The following is an 18,109-nucleotide window of genomic DNA, read 5'->3' on the forward strand; positions in this document are numbered from 1 at the left end:
TTTCCCTTGTCTATGTTTTCAGTGAGGGAGGGCAGGAAGTCAGAAATGATTCATACCATTTTGGGATGTGCTGCTTTTCCTGACAATGTCTGATTACAAAGCTGAGCCCACTTGTTAGCAAGAACAACACAGAGGATGTTTTCAGATCCATCCTCTTATTAATCACTTCTTAGTTCTTGTAAATAATCTGCGCAAGTACATCCTTAACACGTCATTTGCACTCTGATGAATAGAGTGCAGCAGAGGCAGCTCAGCTTTGAGAAATGTAGCCCAGAAATTTTTATGTGTATTTTCTCACCATTGTGGCCTTCTTATTTCCATTCTATTTAATTTGTCTGAGGCAATAGTTTTGAATTTTAGAGCCTTGAATCCAAACACTTATTTTTTGCAGCTATTTTAAAACATATTTCCACCCCCCAAAAAGGGCTTATTCAGAGAAGCAGGCTTTTAAAAATCAGGAAACATGTATAAAAAGAAAACTATTAAACAATGTGTGTCTGGGTTTCCATTGATATTTTTACTGCAATTATAGAAAATGTTGGTATTTTAATGAGGTTTTTTCCATCCATTTGCTTCTTCAGCTTGATTTTTGCAGTAGAGATATAAATCCTGCATTTATGACATCACATTTTTTTGCCATGGAATGTAATGTGCTATCACAAACACATTGTTATAATTACAAGACAGTTTCAAATCAGATGATAAAATACATTCTAAGCGAGAAAACATGTCTTTAAATCAAGAATATATAAATGGGAGAACTAAATAATTTTTCTCAAGTGCTGAGCACCAGCATGATGTTACACAGACACAGAATGAGGCATTTTTTAACTTCACAAAGCTCCCAACCTTATGCAGACAACCTTATGCAGAGGCATTATAGAGGAGACTTGTGATATGCCTGTCAGGGATATAGACTTGAACCAGTTGTGAGACTGACAGTTGTTGCAGGTGTATTTTTCACCAGAAAGGGCTGGTGAAAAATAGACAAAAGTGATTTTGGAGAGCCACTGGACTTAGAGGTACTCTATGCCCTTGAGGAGCAAGATGAGCTAAGATATAATAGGCTGAGTTCATATTTACAAAGCTGCTCCATCAACATGAGCCGGCGGCTGGATCAGGCAATGTACTTCGAGGGAGTTAGAGAGTGCAGTAAAGCAGTTGGAGGAGTCTGGGCAGGGCAGAAAGCACAGAGGGAGAATCAGTGGATATTAGTACAGGGGTGTAACCACAGCTCCATTGTGCGAATTTTGAAGGGCTGACTGAGCCCTGGCACAGAAGGGATAGTGAGGAATTCGAAGGGATGAGCACTGTTTTCTTGAATAGTAAGAAAAGCAACTGAGTCTCAGCAAGTGAGAACAAAGAGAAAGAGGCTAAGGCAAAATATTGTGGAAGTAGACATAAATGAGTGACTAAGGAACAAGTAAGGCTTTTTGTGGCAGAAATGAGAAACAAAGGATAAATGCTGGGAGAACACAAAAGAAAATCCACAGGATTTTCCAGGAGTTTGATTATGAAGTGGTTTCAGGTAGAGACGCAAAGAACATGAAATCTCTCATTCAGATACAAACAGAGCTACAAATCTGTAAGCTTACTGAAGGCTTGGAATCCTGTCTGGGAATGCAAGAGAGAGGAAAAATACTGGGAATTGAGGAAACAGTGGATGGAAAACTAAGACAGGCTGCATTTAGATGGTAACCAGGAAATATTCGGGAGATTTCAGTGTGGTAATGGAGAAAAATGGAAATGCTGAAAAACTATGCAAGGAGATACCTCAACATCAGGAAGGGGGGGGGCTGTAGATCCACACATCCTCCAATGGTTATAGCCTGATGTCTGTGGTGTTTTCTACCCTGTGCTCTCTCTGTTGTAGCAAGTACTGCAATTACCTCGGGGAACAGAATTATGAACTAATGTGTTAAAAATCTGCCGAGTACTGACATAATTGAAAGTAGAAAGTGTCAGGACAGTAGTGTGCTTATAGACTGCACACACACACACACACGCATGCCAGGGATTGGGTTCTATCTTCCCTCCTTTTCGTAAGTAGATTTTAATTAGGCTTTCTCTATGGCAGACATTTTCCACCGTGGTGCCAGGCAACTTTTATTAGTGCAGAATGATGAAAATATTAGCCAATACTTTTTAAGGAAACAACCCAGAAATGTGTAGCCATTTAGCATGGATAAACCAGGCTATTCCTGATTAAAACTTCTGACTTGGTTCAGAGCATACAGCCCACTTTGTAGTGTCAGCCTTTCCCTAGATTGACATGGTAGTGGCACTGCCATGGGATAGGGAGAGCTTCTTGCTGCTGTGAGCTGTTAATTCACCAACTTTATTTGCAGCTGAGCTTAATCAAACAGGAAAGAATCAGGTCTGCCCTAACTATCCATTTATGGATTTATCTGGTGGGACACTCTGTATGCTGCCTCCAACTAGGATGTCTTGCTGTAGGCTCTGCACAGTCACTGTTCAGTTCTTGTAACGCAGCCTTAAAGAGTTATCCTGAAAACTTAGTGGAAAAGATGCACAAAATTAACTTGCCTGTCCTTTCCCGCAAGGATGGTAATACATGAAAGAGAGTTATGTGCTTTATCAATAAAAAAATGCAGACATAAAATTTTGTAGGGCTATTGAGACACCTCTGTAATAATTTTTTTTTTTTTGGAAAAAGCATTCATTGTACTTGATCTCATGTTAGCAACACATTCAAATGCTGCCACAAATTATTATTAATTCCTTTGGTGTTTTTGTAACAATGTAAACCATGATGAATTAATTTGGTACCAATATGGATGTCATAAGTACTTTATCAGATTTCCAACTCAATTCATGACTAATTACCTTAACAATATTTTAAGGAGTTACCCAGATGTGCTTATGATAGAATTAAGGTAAACAATGACGGATGCTCAGACGTTATGATTAGAGCAGCTCTACACAGTTTGACAAAACCTCATGCGCCTTTCAATATAAAGCACCTGCCAAGCCACATGTGTACCAGATTTCTCAAATTCCTTGTCACTCATTAATACAGATGTAGACCATATTTTAAAAGTCAATGTGTAGAATGGAGACTTTTTTCAAAAGGCAGACAGGTTTCCTCTTCAAAACCCACAAATTCCGTGGGTTTGAAAATTTAGTGACCAACTTGTTTGCTGGTCAAAGTACTGTTGTCACATGGTCTACAGTTTTTTTCCACCCAATTCGGTATATTATGTCAACATGGAAATAGCATGCCTAAAAATGTGTTTTCACAAAATGGTAATATTTAGGTTTGAGAAAGACTTTTTACCTTGAACTTTCCAACTTCTTGCCTTTGTCAGGTTCTTTCCTATTTTAAGGTAAGTAGGGTTTAGTAAGGGTATTTCACTCCAGTTTTGACAATCTTCAAGGAGCCTAACCACTTCTCCAGGGGAACTATTCAAAAATCTAATATGTCAAAATGTCAGTACATAATTCTACCTAATTACTACATACTTGGTGTTTACATCTTTGGATATTTGAAGCCATTTACCATGGTTGTTCTGCTTCTTATTTCTGCTGACAAGGGGGTGGGAATTTTAATAAATACCAGAGAACTTGGTTTACAAAATATTTGGGGAACATCTGATGCCTTTTGCTTATTACATATTTGGGTTCTGTGTTGGATGAACATTGGGGCAGCAAGGGAAGGCTACAAGGGGGTGGAATGACCGGAACTTTTTCTTATCTCACTTTCAAGTCTTGATCAAGACTGTGGTCTTGATCAATAGTCAGTGGGGGTGCATGGTGATCCAGAACTACATTCATATTTTAACATGTACTATTTTTGCTTACAAAATTAGCATTATATAATTTCTTGTTCCTAATGTCTTTAGGTGCATGTTTTATCTGGGCTCATAACACCTGTAAGTCACATTTCCTCTTTGACTACAACTTGTAGAGAACCACAGAATTACATAATTGCTTGGCATAATGTTGATCAGGTATGTAGGCTTGTGAGTATTGGTTGCAGATACTAAAAATGAAGCTGATATTTACTTCAGTGCTCTGTTTCATTCTTTTAGCAATATCTAGGACTTATGTGGCACTCACTCCAAACTTTCAGTTGGGCCTGTGTACTTAGGTGCTTTAGAAAACCCTTTGTCTACACTTTTAAAGACTTAAAAAATTTAGAAAAACAAGTCACAGCTTAATTCCAGTTAATACCATTTCTTTTTAGATAGCAATATGTTTTGATTTCTTTCTTTCTTGGACAGGTTTTTTTTCTTTTTCTCTTTCTCAGTATTTGCACAAGCAAAGGTAAACTGGAGTAAGCATATCTGACAGGATTCAGGATTGTTCTGACATTCTTGCTTCATGTGTCTTTTCCTGTTGAAGTGCTGCTCCAGCATTTAAGTTTATTGAATAAGGCAGATAAATATTTATGAAGACTTAGGTGATCCGTAAGTTAATTTTTCATGTTTTAGCTTTTAAATGGAACAATTTAGCTTATTAGATGCAAAAATGCTATGAATTCTTTGAAGATACAACAATTTTCAAATTATTGTGTTACAATACCATATGAAGGCAATTGTAGTTCAATGTTGCTACACGATTTTCGTGAATGATGAGTTGGCTATTAAAACTATTTCTAAACAATGACCCTTTCAGCAAATTGTCCCCCAAACCAGACTTCTATAGGCAGATTTGAAACAGGAATATAACACCAACAATGTTGTACCAGTCCATGAAACTGGACTCTCTATTTCATAAGAAGTTTTGTGACCTAGAAAGAACTTTGCTCTAAAAAAACACAACCAAATATCCTGAAAAACAAAGTCCTTCTTCACTGTGAGTGCTGGCAGTAAGGAACTGACCATTTATTTTTGATTTATTATGTCTGTTATTCAACCATTCAATGTAAAAAGATAGGAAATTCGGTAATGGAAGTTATATTAATGTTGTGCCTTCTGGACATAATGCTCCTCTTACATCCTTGCCTATTTTGCTTTTGTGTAGCCACTGTTGAGACTTTTACCTGACAAAGCGTGAAGAGAATTGGCTTCAGTGGCTTTGTAAACACAGAACATTGAATTTTGCCTCTTGTATTCATCTCTGTTGTTTGACTGGGGTCTTGGGAAGTTATTTTCTCCTTTCTCCTTTCTCAGGTCTTTATGTGGATAATTTTAGAGTCTGTCCTTGGACTGAATTGTAAAAATGTGGTTTGAGGCCTTGAATGGTGCCTATTTCTGGTTGTCCACCTGTAGCTCCTCCATCTCCTTATGATCCTGATGTCCACTTGGCCTGTACACTTCTGAGCAACTGTAGTGCCTGCATGTGCCATACTTGAAGGACAAATGGGATCTGGCTATATGCTTGCTACTGCTCTTCTGAGCAGGATTATACAAACCTAATACCTTGGGTTTTTACACTGCCTCCACTCCCCAGGGAAACAGGCCAGGTGGCCAGATTTTATAGTTCCTTTACACGACCCTGTATCTCTCTTCTCAGTCATTTTCTTACTCTGTCCCAACTTTGTAATAAGCAAATGCTGTAAATTTTTTTAAAATTGGAAATTGTACATTTCTGAAGAACACAAATGGTCCTTATCCCTTTTTTTCCATTCCAGCAGTTTCCACTGCAGCTGTTCCTTAGCTTGTAACCAAGGTTTGGAAGGGTTGGGATATATTTTGTGCCCTGATGGAATGTGGTGCTAATAAACCACCAAGGAATGGGATGTGCTGGGACCTGCCCCACTGCTGTTGTTTTAAAATCTACCCAGCTGTTGAGGCTATTCACTGTCCCATCAGACTGAGAGTTGGTCTTGCAACATTTTATTGATCCCTCGACTCTTGAAAATCCTGATTAGCTGGAACCAAGAAAAAAGAATCCTGTCTGGTTTTCTGGGTAATACTTCAAAAAACTTAGATCTGGTCACTTGTTAGGAATTCTAGTGCAATTATTTCTTACTGATTTCTCATCAGGCACCTTTCAAACCAATCCAGGAGGAGGGCTATCATGATGTCCTCAAAGGTCAGCCCTAGAATTTGTGATGAGGTGTGGAAAGTTAAGGCAAATAGAAGCATCTGACAATCCAAATTCTCCCCTCTGAGGGTTACAGATGCACTAGAAAAATACTGTGATTACTCTGTCTTACTACAGTCCTCTGCCTGGATCAGCGCCATTTGGGGTGGCTGTCTGCCAATGAGGTCTGTGATCTTTTGATTTGCTTCTCAGTGGGAACCATCTGCTCTTTGAGTCCTTGCTCCAGCTCAACTTTTTTTAGCAAGTTCAAAGTTGGCTACACCTTTCTCAGCCTCCCTTATTTTCCAGGAAACCCTCAAATACGCAAAATCCTGATTATGTCTTGATTTTTCCTTACTACTCAGTGATGGGACCATTTGTTACTGATTTTCCTAATGAATCCGGACAATTTGTCACTGATGAACTGAGGTGTTTTTTCTCCTGAAGTTTTTCTCCAAGCCCTTCCTGGGAAGTTTCCATATGCTGTTATAATTTCTTTTGTGAAGTTTCAGCCTCTGACTTGAAAGCATCTTTGGCTATCTTGGACTTTAGCATGCTCAACAGGAATCTCAGTTCACAATTTGCTCCCCCTGAGGAAATCCTTGATCTTCTCTTCAAAAAGAATCTCACTACTAACACCATCGTTACTGGTTTTTTGAGTAGGTAGCCAACATTCATAGTTGTTCAGACTGATTCTGTTATAAGAGCAGATGTGTAATGTAGCCATGTACTTTTTGATGTGATGTTCTTTATTTACAAGGTGTACAAAAAACTGTTCAGATTCCAGGAAAGGTCATGCAAGAGAAAACATTTTCAACATTCAGAGACACAAGCATTTTTTCAGCCAGTGCTCTGTCCCCCAGATTACATTAGTTGGCTTACTTTCAAACCCCCAAGTACTTGTCTTGATGGCTCTTTGGCCTCTTTGCTTGCAACTGGCTGTTTCTACCCATAAACACGCAAAGTTTTGCTAAACAGTATGTATATTAATTGAATTTATAGACATTTTCCAGCAGAAGTCCTTCACGATCTAACTAAGTTTCTTTTCCAACTTGCATATGATATATGAAACTCACAACTTTCAGCTGTTTTATACGCATTACATTAAGAAGGACTACAATGGCTTCTTCTGGTTCCCTTATATAAGGAAAACATCACCAATGATGTCTCACTCAGCCTTCACTATAATAATAAATTTGTGTTTAAGGAGGACTGGTTTATTCTGCAGCAGATCACAGCTGTATAGTCTGCCCTAGAACTGCAACACAGTTTAGTTTATGCCTTAATACATTTTCATCCTAGTGGTTTTCTCAATAGCAGTTCTCAGAAAAGAAGTGCTGCGTCATCTAGTGAGTTAAAGTTCACCTTTTACTTGTTTTGCAAGGAACAGGTTAATGGACACAACTCTTTCCTGTTCAATCAATTCCCTGATCAGTCAATGACACATGAGATTACTACAGAATGCAGCTTCACACTGTGTTATTTCATCACTGTCTGTGTCAGTAAGGTATTGTGCTGGCTGTAGTTGGCAAAGCCTTGGGAGTGATATACTTCAGGGTGTCCTCTGTGGCAGGAAAACAGAGGTTGCTCTGTGCCCAGCTGACCCATGGCAGGACAGGGCTGAGCCCACTAGTGAAGCTGGTGGCACTTCTGGGGAACACAGAGTCAGTGTATGAGCAGAGAAGGAGGGAACAAAAGAATAAGAAACAGTGGGTGAAGAAAACCCACTTTCTCTTGTATGTGCAGACAATTTCTGTAGGAGGGTCCTAGCCAGAACACAAGATCTAAGTGCTTTCTATCTTATTTTCTAGTTATAATCAGTAAACAAGAATTCAGAATGTTGCATGCCAAAAGTTTAGACATGATAAAACTAGACTGAATTTAACACATATGCTTAAGTTAAAAATAAATTCTATAGTAAAATGCTATTTATTGATAAACAAGAATGTGAAATGACTCCTTCTCAATAAGATCACATTTTAATTGATTATTTGAAAATAATTGTGTTATTAAGAGTTAGTGTATGAAAACAGAAGTATTATTTATTCAAAGAAGCTCTTTGGGTCATTGTAAAAGATTTATTGAAGCTGCTTTCCTGCTTTCTGTTTCTGAAAACACACACAAGCACAGAGACACAGATTTATTTGTGATGTTTACCTCCAATCCCAATATGACTTGGCTAGCACTATGAAGAATTCAATTGCACAAGTTCAGTGGGAACCTAAATGAACTCTCCCTGCAGATGGAATAGTTCTGAGAATGTCTTTATCCTTGAGCTAGGACACCACGTATTTTTTTTTATTTAAATCTGTTTACTTTTGCCTTAACTATTCTAGGAGTTTTGTTCTGGCCAAAAGCAAATCAACACCATTTGGTCCTTTTTTTTTTTTTTCTTTCATTTATTTAATTTTCTGATGGACTTGTAATAATACAGAAGAGGCTTTTCAAAAATCTGTTTGCTATTATAACTTCACTCTAATTCCTCCCATACAGGAGATGGATCTTAGTGTCTCAAAACACAAAAAGTTCCTAAAGATCTCAGGGATTTAGAGGAATTAACACTGCTTTTGAAAATACCCGCTTTTGAAAAAACAGCCTTTCTACACAAAGAAAATGAAGATAAACAAAGTGTTTTAAGAAGTTTATAATAATAAAACTCTTGTCACTTATTTGTTCTTCCTTTATCCAGACTTTATCTTATTTCTTGTTTCTAAAAAAGTGCTGAAAGGATGACATAGAAAATATTTTTTTACCTTAGCAAACTTCTACAGAGTGTAGCACGATGTAAAGCATGGGAGAGCAGTTCAATTTTGCTGTCCTTTTTGTTGCTGCTATGCTGCTTCCTGACTCTATTTTCTCCAACTCACTTTTCATGTTCTGAACACTGATAGAGTGTTTTATCTAAATTCAAAAGGCATACCAAACAAATGTTCAGAAATCCCAATATCACTGAGCATCCGTGGTACCACAATTGTTTGATTGCCCACTTAGTACACTTATTCAGATCAAGTATTGTTCAGTCTTCAGAGGGTGTAAGACAAACACAACCAAATGATGGCAGAAAATTTAGAGTCACATCAGTGATGAGATATAAATAAGCTGCTATATCTTCGATCATCAAGACTTGTGTTTAGAGCAGTGATAAATCTGCCAGTTTTTCAGTTTCAGCATGGATTGAGCTAAATATTTTCTCTTGTATTATACAAGTTTTGAGTTAAAGAAGAATTATAGAGTGAAATAAATTTTAATTGAATTTTACTAATATTTCTTAATTAAAACCCACATGACCAACTCATTTAAAAACAGTTTCGAGGTAAAAATTAAGAACAATTATCAGGGGAACTGATGCAAAACACTTTATGATTTTTGTGTTAAAGGTCCTCTGAATTCTGTACATGTAGTGCAGAAAAGCATATCCTTTAAGCCTGCAGCTTTTGTAAGAATTTTACAGATTTTGCATGTTTTCACAAGGAAATTACAACTGCACTACTTGATTTGGTGGCATAATTTTAAACATCGTTTCAATATAAGTTACACCACGACGTTTCAAGGTCTTTGAATATTAATGGCCTGATCTGTTATTGCTTAGTGTTGTTATATGGTCTCAGGCAATTTCATGGCAACTGTGTGATTTTTTTTTTTTTCTTAAATTTAAAAACTTTAGGATAGAATTTTTATATTTGTCATATATAGTCGTGCTTCACTCCTAAAACATCTCTATTGGTCATGGACTAAGGTGATTTTCAACATGAGAAATGGCAAAAGAATCAGCCCACAGCACTGAAAAGAGTAATACATATCTAATTAATGGAATGCTAGAAATATATGAATGCAATGCTAGATACCATTTGATTTAAGAGAAAGTAAGACGCAGACAATGCTATAAATGTATTCCTGTTAAGCAGCTTATGCTAAAGATGTTATCTGTAGATAGATAAGTAAAATGTTCAACATTTGAAAATAATTTAAGACTAATTCACCCTAAAATTAAACAAAAAGCTTACCCAAAGTAGGCACTGCTATTTGTGCAGTATTTACCAAGACGGGATAAACTTAATCTCTGATGTAGTTAGAATGCAATTAATTGATAGCAATATATAAATGAACTAAATGGTGTTTTTCCATATACATAAAAAAATAACCAACAGGTACTACCTAAAATCCTATTGTAACTGGAACATACATAAACAATCTGACTACATTGCAGATAATATATCAATCATGGTGTTTTTCCAACACTGTTGAGGGACATTAATTTAATATATTCCCTAACTGATCTGCAAGCTTCCCAGGTGTCTAACTTCATTTGTCCACATCTGCTTGCAGATATACCTAAGGACCTAAGTGTCCATGCCTTGCTCTAACAGCACTGCTGTGTTGGCTCCAGTGGAAAAGGCTGCCTACATTTACTTCAGTTACTTATTTTTCATAAGTAACTGAAGAAGTCTGGTAAATTTGCATGACTTTGTGGTTGATTTCAAAATGTATCTTTATGAAGTGACTGTGAGAAACTGAAGTATTAAGGGTAATTACTTAAACCATTCCTCCATTTGACTGTTAAGGGTAAAGACTCAAAACATTTCCCCAGGTGTGGAGACCCCAGGGTGCTTTGCTGAGGTGGAGGAGCTGAGCTTTTGGGTGTGTAGTGGCTAAACCTCTGACCTGAAGAGACAGAGAGTGAATGATGGGCTATGAGTGAGGTAGGAAAGGGTCCTGTGGAGTCGGGGTGCTGCCTCTTGCCATGCTAAGCTGTCCTCCCTTGCACACAACACTGGGTTTGGGGCTCCCTGTCCTGAAGCACTGGGACACTGGCTGTGGCCTGAGGGTGCTCATGGCTGTTAATGGGCCATACTGGACTCAGCTGTGCTGGTGTGATGAGCAGCTGGGTTGTCTTAGAAGGTGTTAAGGACTCCCCAGGGCAGCTAGCTGGGCATTTCCACCTGAACCTGAGTGCATATAAACCAAGCAGACAGTGTGTTCTGTGGATTTTCCTGGGGATTTCTCCTACCACTTCTGTGGGACTTCCTCTACCACCAGATGGATGCAGTCTGTGCTCACTGCTTTGACCAAGACTGCACAGCCACCAGGTCTCATTGTGGGGCCTAGGAGTGATGAGATCTTCACACTCTTGTCCTTTCTCTCTCTTTCTTTTCCCTTGTGTATGTTCTTGAGTGATGTTGTTGCTCCTTCATAGTGCAATGCTTTCATGTGGTTGTATTACTGTAGACAATAATAACTGAAACAGCTACATATTTGCTTTCCTTTGTAACCAAATTGTCCTAGAATAAACTTACGTGTGTATATTTACAAATACCAATCACTTAGAGTCGTTCATTCTGATCCACTCCAAAGGTTCTATTAATGAGAACCTGATTTACCCTTGCCTTCTGTGGCTTGTACCGTTTTATTGGTGGTGTGGTACAGGATCCCTTGGATGTGGTGGAGTGATTGGTGTGGTCAGAAGATACTTTAGGATTTTCTTCTGGCAATAATTCTAACCAACCCCCAAGAGATGGTGGAGAAAATGACATGGACCCTCAGTGGGTTGTTGAAAGATATTACTGCTGAGGGGGAGTCAACGGGTGGCTGTCCCCTCATTGAGAAATTATAGCAATAATTTTTCTTGTTACCTGGTCACATCAGGCCCATTGAAGGGTATTCTGGTGTAACCTGGACTTTTTCAAAAGTTCTCCCCATGAGGGAGTCAAGCTAACCCTAGGAATGTTAGCACAGAGAAAGACATTAACTCTAGGTGTGTTAATGACTGATTCAAAAGGAAATAATTGCCCAGGGTGAGTGAGATGGGGATTGTTCCCTCTGAATATCTGTCCTTCGTTCAGAATTACTTGTACATGCTGTTTTGCCCGCTGCCTGTAAAGCAGCATGAAAAGAGTTGGCTATTCAGAAATCCATGTATGGTATGAAAAGAACTTTACATGAGTCAGAGAAAGTATTGCAGGAGTAACTGGAAAAGGAATGTTTGCAGTTAGTTGCAGAGTGTGAAGCAGTTCATGTGGAAAAGAAAATTAATCTATTCCTTCAGCTGACTCTCCAGGAGGCAGAGAATCTAGAAACAAAAAATTGTGAACTACAGGACCTCAATTTAACTTACCCTAGACCAGTGGGGTTAACAAATCCCTGTACCCTGGTAGCAAATTGGAAGAGCTTAGGCAAAGTTTTCAGGAGGATGAAGTAATAAATATGTGTCCCTTCATTAAAACTGAAACTACTAGTTATGGCTCAGGGAAGCTCAGCAAACTACCACATGGACTATTCTGTATGAGGGATAAGCTCTGGAAATTTCAGGAAAATTTCCAGAAAACTCAGGAAAGTTTCAGGGAAAATACACCTTCAGGGCTAATGAATCAGACAATATTTGTGGATGGTCCCCCTAACTGGGGGAGATCAGATTCTCTTGAGTGAGGCTGAAGGAAGAGGTTACAGGGACCAAGGGTCTTCCTGACTAGGACTGATAAACAAGCATGGACCCTATAGAAAGGGGAAATCCTCTCACGATTAAAACCTTCACGACTGACAGATCATACAAAATGTACAAAAGACTGCCTGTCTCCAATAAATGCACACACAGTTATTGAACCTGCAAGGACATTCCCCTATGGAATTTGAGGCAGATTCACAGAAGTTTCCTGTTTTGACCTGAGGCCTGCTTGATGCACTTTAAGTCCATGCTAAACAGTTACAAGAGTGCATTATGGCAGTCCCTAGGCCTGAAAGAAAAGGTGCACCACTAGGAATAACCTGGTCAGAGGTAGCCCAAGAATTAGTAACTACTGGTCAACAACTGGAGGTCACTGGTAGAGGTGGTCCTAAGCTAAAGATAAACATGAGGAGGCTAGAGCGGGTCTGAAAACCTCCCTTGACAGGTAATTGCAGAAAAAATGTGTCAGCTAATGCGCAGATACAGGTGGAGGATGGATGTTGAGAAAGGAATTCCTCAAGAAGTAACAGACAAATTACCCACCACCATTTTGTAATGTTTGATAAAAGACTGGGATAAGATCAAAGAAGCTCCTAAGGGTGATCCCCCTCAGGAGTCCAGCACTGTGGTCCCCTCAGACCCTCCAGAAACCAAACTAACCAATTTAACCAGTTCTGAGCTGGGAAAATGGACTCGCTGGTCTCAGTACATGAGCTGTGGAGCAGCCAGTGGATTTAAATGAGAAGGCTTACAGGAAACAGATAAGGTAATCAGCTCTCCCTTTGGACCTTTTAAGTCCATGGCTGCTTTGGTGGTAGGTACTGGAGAACAAACGTCAGCACTTCAAATTGAAGTTGCTGCTCATTGTGGCATTAAGCCAGACAAGAAAGAGATGTAGGTAACTGATGTTTCTGGTAAATCCCAGCTCCAGTGCACAGGAGAGCCAGCTCAGGGGAAATGCTGGTTATTAGGGGATGAGCTGGGATGAGCCAGCTGCAGAAGCTGTCATGATTGTGGAGCCAATACTGGCTAACATTTTGGGGTTGGATCTAATAAAGGAACATGCTTGGACAGATGTCAGAAGGAGAGAATGGGTATTTGGCTTCCCATCTCCCTCTATTCCTCTGTTGTACACTGCTGTGTGTCTGCCTTCTTCCTCAACAACAAATGTGAAACCCTACCCTGCTCCCTTCAGAACTGTGTGATGGAATTGCTCCCGTAATTGTGGAATTGCAGGAGGAAAGGGTAGTTGTCCCCGAAAACTCACCATACAATTCTCCTGTATGGCCTCTCCATAATCCTAACAGGAAATGGTGGCTGATGGTGGATTACTGATACTTCAATGCTATCATTGGCCCTTTTAACAGCAGCTGTAATTAACATATCTGAACTGATTGCCACAATTCAGGAATGGGCCCATCCAATCCTTGAGACTACTGATGTCAAAGACATGTTTATTATGGTTCCTTTGTGGGAGGCAGACAGGAATTGTGTTGCTTTTTCCTGGGAGGGAAATCAGTATTCCTTCACCCAGCACCCTCAAGGATACCAACATTCCCCTACTTTGGCCCACCACGCACTAGCATAGGACTTGTCACAGAGTGCCTGTGAAGGAGGAACTAAAATATATCAATGCATTGGTAATATACTGATGGGGGGCTCTGATGTCGCCACAGTGGGCCAGACTCAGGCAAATATTATCACTCATATGGAGAGTCTGGGACTTCAAATGCACAGAGAAAAGTTACAACTTTGTTCCTCTGGGGTTAGATTCCTACTTATATGATGGAAAGGAGGAGCAGTGTCTATTCCCTCTGAAACTTTGACCACCCTAGGGCAAGTAAAGGTCTCTGTGAATAAAAAAAATTCTAACATGTTTTGGGTTTATTTGCTTTTTGGAGAACACATGCTCCAGACTTCTCCACTATTGCTTGTCCTCTGTATGATCTAACCTGGAAAAGAGCATTTTGAGCCTGGACTCTCCTGCATGAGGAATCTCTAAACTACTAATTTGAAGTCAGTATACATCAATACTTCCCACAGACCCACTCCAAATTGAATTAGGATTTGCTATCCTTTGTCTAGCCATACATATGTGGCAGTGTGGACCTGAAGGCTCCACCCATCCCATTGGGTTTTATTTTTGTAGTTTTAAAGGTGCTGAGAAGCCATGTTCTGCTTGGGAAAAGGGCTTGTTTGTGGTTTGCTCAGCCATGCAGGAAGCAAAAAACCCAATTCAGCAACAATTGATCATTTTGCAAGGGCCTTCTAAGGTTTTCAAACTAATGATGTGTGGAACTCCTGGCCCCACAGCAGTAACTCAGACAGAGACAGTCTGGAAAAGATATGCGCAAACTGATTATTATTAATACTCCAAATACAAGAACAATCTGCTAAACAACCTGACCTAGCTCCTCTTTCTTCCTGTATAAACTATTCCCTTTTTAACCTCACCTAAAGAATATGTGGTTTACAGATGTGTTCGTCAGATGAGAGGGAAAAGTGTGGAAATATTGAGCAGTAGCCCCACAAGTTGATTTGGGCAACAGGGTGGTGATAGAAGAAGGGAGTGTCCAGATGGGAGGATTATAGCAGTATGGAGTGTATTTACCAGGGAATCAGACACTGAGGAAGACATGTACATTTACAGAGATTCTTATGCAGTCTTCAAAGGATGTACACAGTGTCTGCCATTTTGGGAGCAGAATCAGTGTGAAGTAAATTGAGTATCATTGTGGCAATGAGAAAAATTGGGAGAAATCCTAAATATTGCCAAACAAGATACCTTCCTTGTGGGGTAGGTTCCTGCACACCAGACATGGAATAATCCTGAGTACCCATTGAATAATCAGGTAGCCTCACTGACATTATTAGCTAAGATAAAAATAGGGGGAGAAAAGGAAAAGTGGTAGCATCTCTTGGAATGGTTATGTGTAAAAAAAAGGCCATTCAGGAAACCAAGATCTGTTTAAAGAAGCAATCACTAGAGGGTGGCCAGTGACTAGGGAACTGTGCAACACAGTGATCTCTGCTTGCAGCCTGTGTCACACTCAGCTGAGAGATCGTGGTCCACTGAAAGATCTGCCACTGCACCTGAGAGACAACAAGGGATTGGCAAACTACATTGGTCCCTTCCAAATTGCTAAAGGAAAACAATGCACACTGTTTGGGGTCGAAATAATGTCAGGACTAACTCTGGCTGAAGCTGTGCAGCAAGCAATGGGAGAAAATACTGCAAACTCCATAAAGTTACGGTTCAGTTGTCTGCCCAAACCAAAGTCTATCCAATCAAATGACTGAAGCCGTTTCTCTGCTGGGGTGGTACAGGAATTGGCCTGGGAGGTAGGAATTCAGTGGCTCTTCCAAAAGCAATAGGTATTGTGGAAGACACCAATGTGCTCCTAGGCTAACTAAAAAGCTTCATAATTCTGGATGGGCCTCCAGTATCTCTGGTGCACTAAACAAAATTAAGAGTCGATGGGGAACCAATCGTTGCCCCTGAACTATGACATTCTACCCTGAATTCCCCACTATTCTGCTGGCAAAAAGGAAGATAAATATCCTGTAAACCCAGTCCATTATCCAGGCCAACCTGTGTTAGTGATCCTACCCTCTGTGGGGCTGGTGACACTCACTCTAAAAATCTCAGCCAACCATTATTCATGGGCAGCTGCTGATGTGCATGGAGAGAATCATCATATCAACACTAAAGGGATTTTTTCTTCTTTTTAATATTCAGTCTGTAGTGGGCCAAATTTTCACTTTGTTGTTATAGGAATCTGCTAACAGATGAGATGGAGCTGTGTGGAAGCGATGAGATGTTCAATTGCTAGCATAATATGTACTGTTATCTTATTAGTGTTTGTGATTTGTTGGGAGACCAAATATTAGTCAAAGCATTTTATGTATTGTTAAGTTTTATTTTTGCCAAGATTGTTTCTTTCTTTTTACTGAAAAAAAAAGTGGATGAATAATTTGTCTCAACCCTTTTTACCTGGGATCTGCTACGAGAATTTATATGTATTTGAGATCATACAAATATGTATTAATCTTTCCAGTTCTCCCTCAGAATGTCTTAAATTTATGATAATTTGGCTAAATTTTTTACATGAGAAATGGCTAAGTCCCCCTTTCTAAACCAGAAGGACAGGCACCCATAGACTGCAAATGAGACATTTAAAAAATACAGAAAAGCCTTTTACCAGCTCTCAAGCAAACCAAATATGTTATATATTTGCATAAGTATGAAAATGTTTTTTATTTTTCATGAGAATTTTCTATGACAAAAGTTAGTTTTTCATAGTGTGTAGAATTACACAGCAAAGACATATTGAGCCCACATCCAACAGACACACTATAGTGGAATCAGTATTAAATCCTGATTTTTGTGTACATTTATATTGAGGAATGTGATTTTAACTACTCAGACCCTGACAATCCAATCACACTCTATGATTACTCTCCTGATGCTTACTATTTTACTTTTTCTTTTAGTACTTGCATTGCATTGCACAACGATTTGTGCTCTCTTCTTTCTCGTCTCATTTGTCCTATTCTGTATTTAAAATTACCGTCCTTAAAATTACCGTCCTTGAAGAAATTTGAAATATTGAATGCATTGAGTCACGAGGTGGTGTAAAAGACTGAAGTTTCAAGGGAAAATGACTCAAAACATTTCCCCATGCGTGGAGACCCCAGGGTGCTTTGCTGAGGTGGAGGAGCTGAGCTTTTGGGGGTGTAGTGGCTAAACCTCTGACCTGAAGAGACAGAGAGTGAATGATGGGCTATGAGTGAGGTAGGAAAGGGTCCTGTGGAGTCGGGGTGCTGCCTCTTGCCATGCTAAGCTGTCCTCCCTTGCACACAACACTGGGTTTGGGGCTCCCTGTCCTGAAGCACTGGGACACTGGCTGTGGCCTGAGGGTGCTCATGGCTGTTAATGGGCCATACTGGACTCAGCTGTGCTGGTGTGATGGGCAGCTAGGTTGTCTTAGAAGGTGTTAAGGACTCCCCAGGGCAGCTAGCTGGGCATTTCCACCTGAACCTGAGTGCATATAAACCAAGCAGACATTATGTTCTGTGGATTTTCCTGGGGATTTCTCCTACCACTTCTGTGGGACTTCCTCTACCACCAGATGGATGCAGTCTGTGCTCACTGCTTTGACCAAGACTGCACAGCCACCAGGTCTCATTGTGGGGCCTAAGAGTGGTGAGATCTTCACACTCTTGTCCTTTCTCTCTCTTTCTTTTCCCTTGTGTATGTTCTTGAGTGATGTTGTTGCTCTTTCATATTGCAATGCTTTTATGTGGTTGTATTACTGTAGACAATAATAACTGAAACAGCTACATATTTGCTTTCCTTTGTAACCAAATTGTCCTAGAATAAACTTACGTGTGTATATATACAAGCACCAATCATTTAGTGATGTTCACTACAATCTACCCCAAGCAATCTATTAAAAAATATCCAAGTTACCCTTGTCTTCTGCAGTGTGTTGTAACAGTGACCTCTTTCTCACAAGGTTGTTTTCGTGCTCTTCTGACCCTGAGAAGGTATGAACCATCGCAATGCATAGAAATTGGGGTGCAGTGCTCATTTTTCAAAGTTGAAAATGAACGCATATCGGGCTAGCTGAAGATCAGCCTATACTGCTCTAATGCAAACTGAAAAATGGACAAAGC

The sequence above is a fragment of the Lichenostomus cassidix genome, chromosome Z (genome assembly GCF_008360975.1).
Source record: "Lichenostomus cassidix isolate B80296 chromosome Z, HeHo_3.0, whole genome shotgun sequence".
NCBI classification, from domain to species: domain Eukaryota; kingdom Metazoa; phylum Chordata; class Aves; order Passeriformes; family Meliphagidae; genus Lichenostomus; species Lichenostomus cassidix.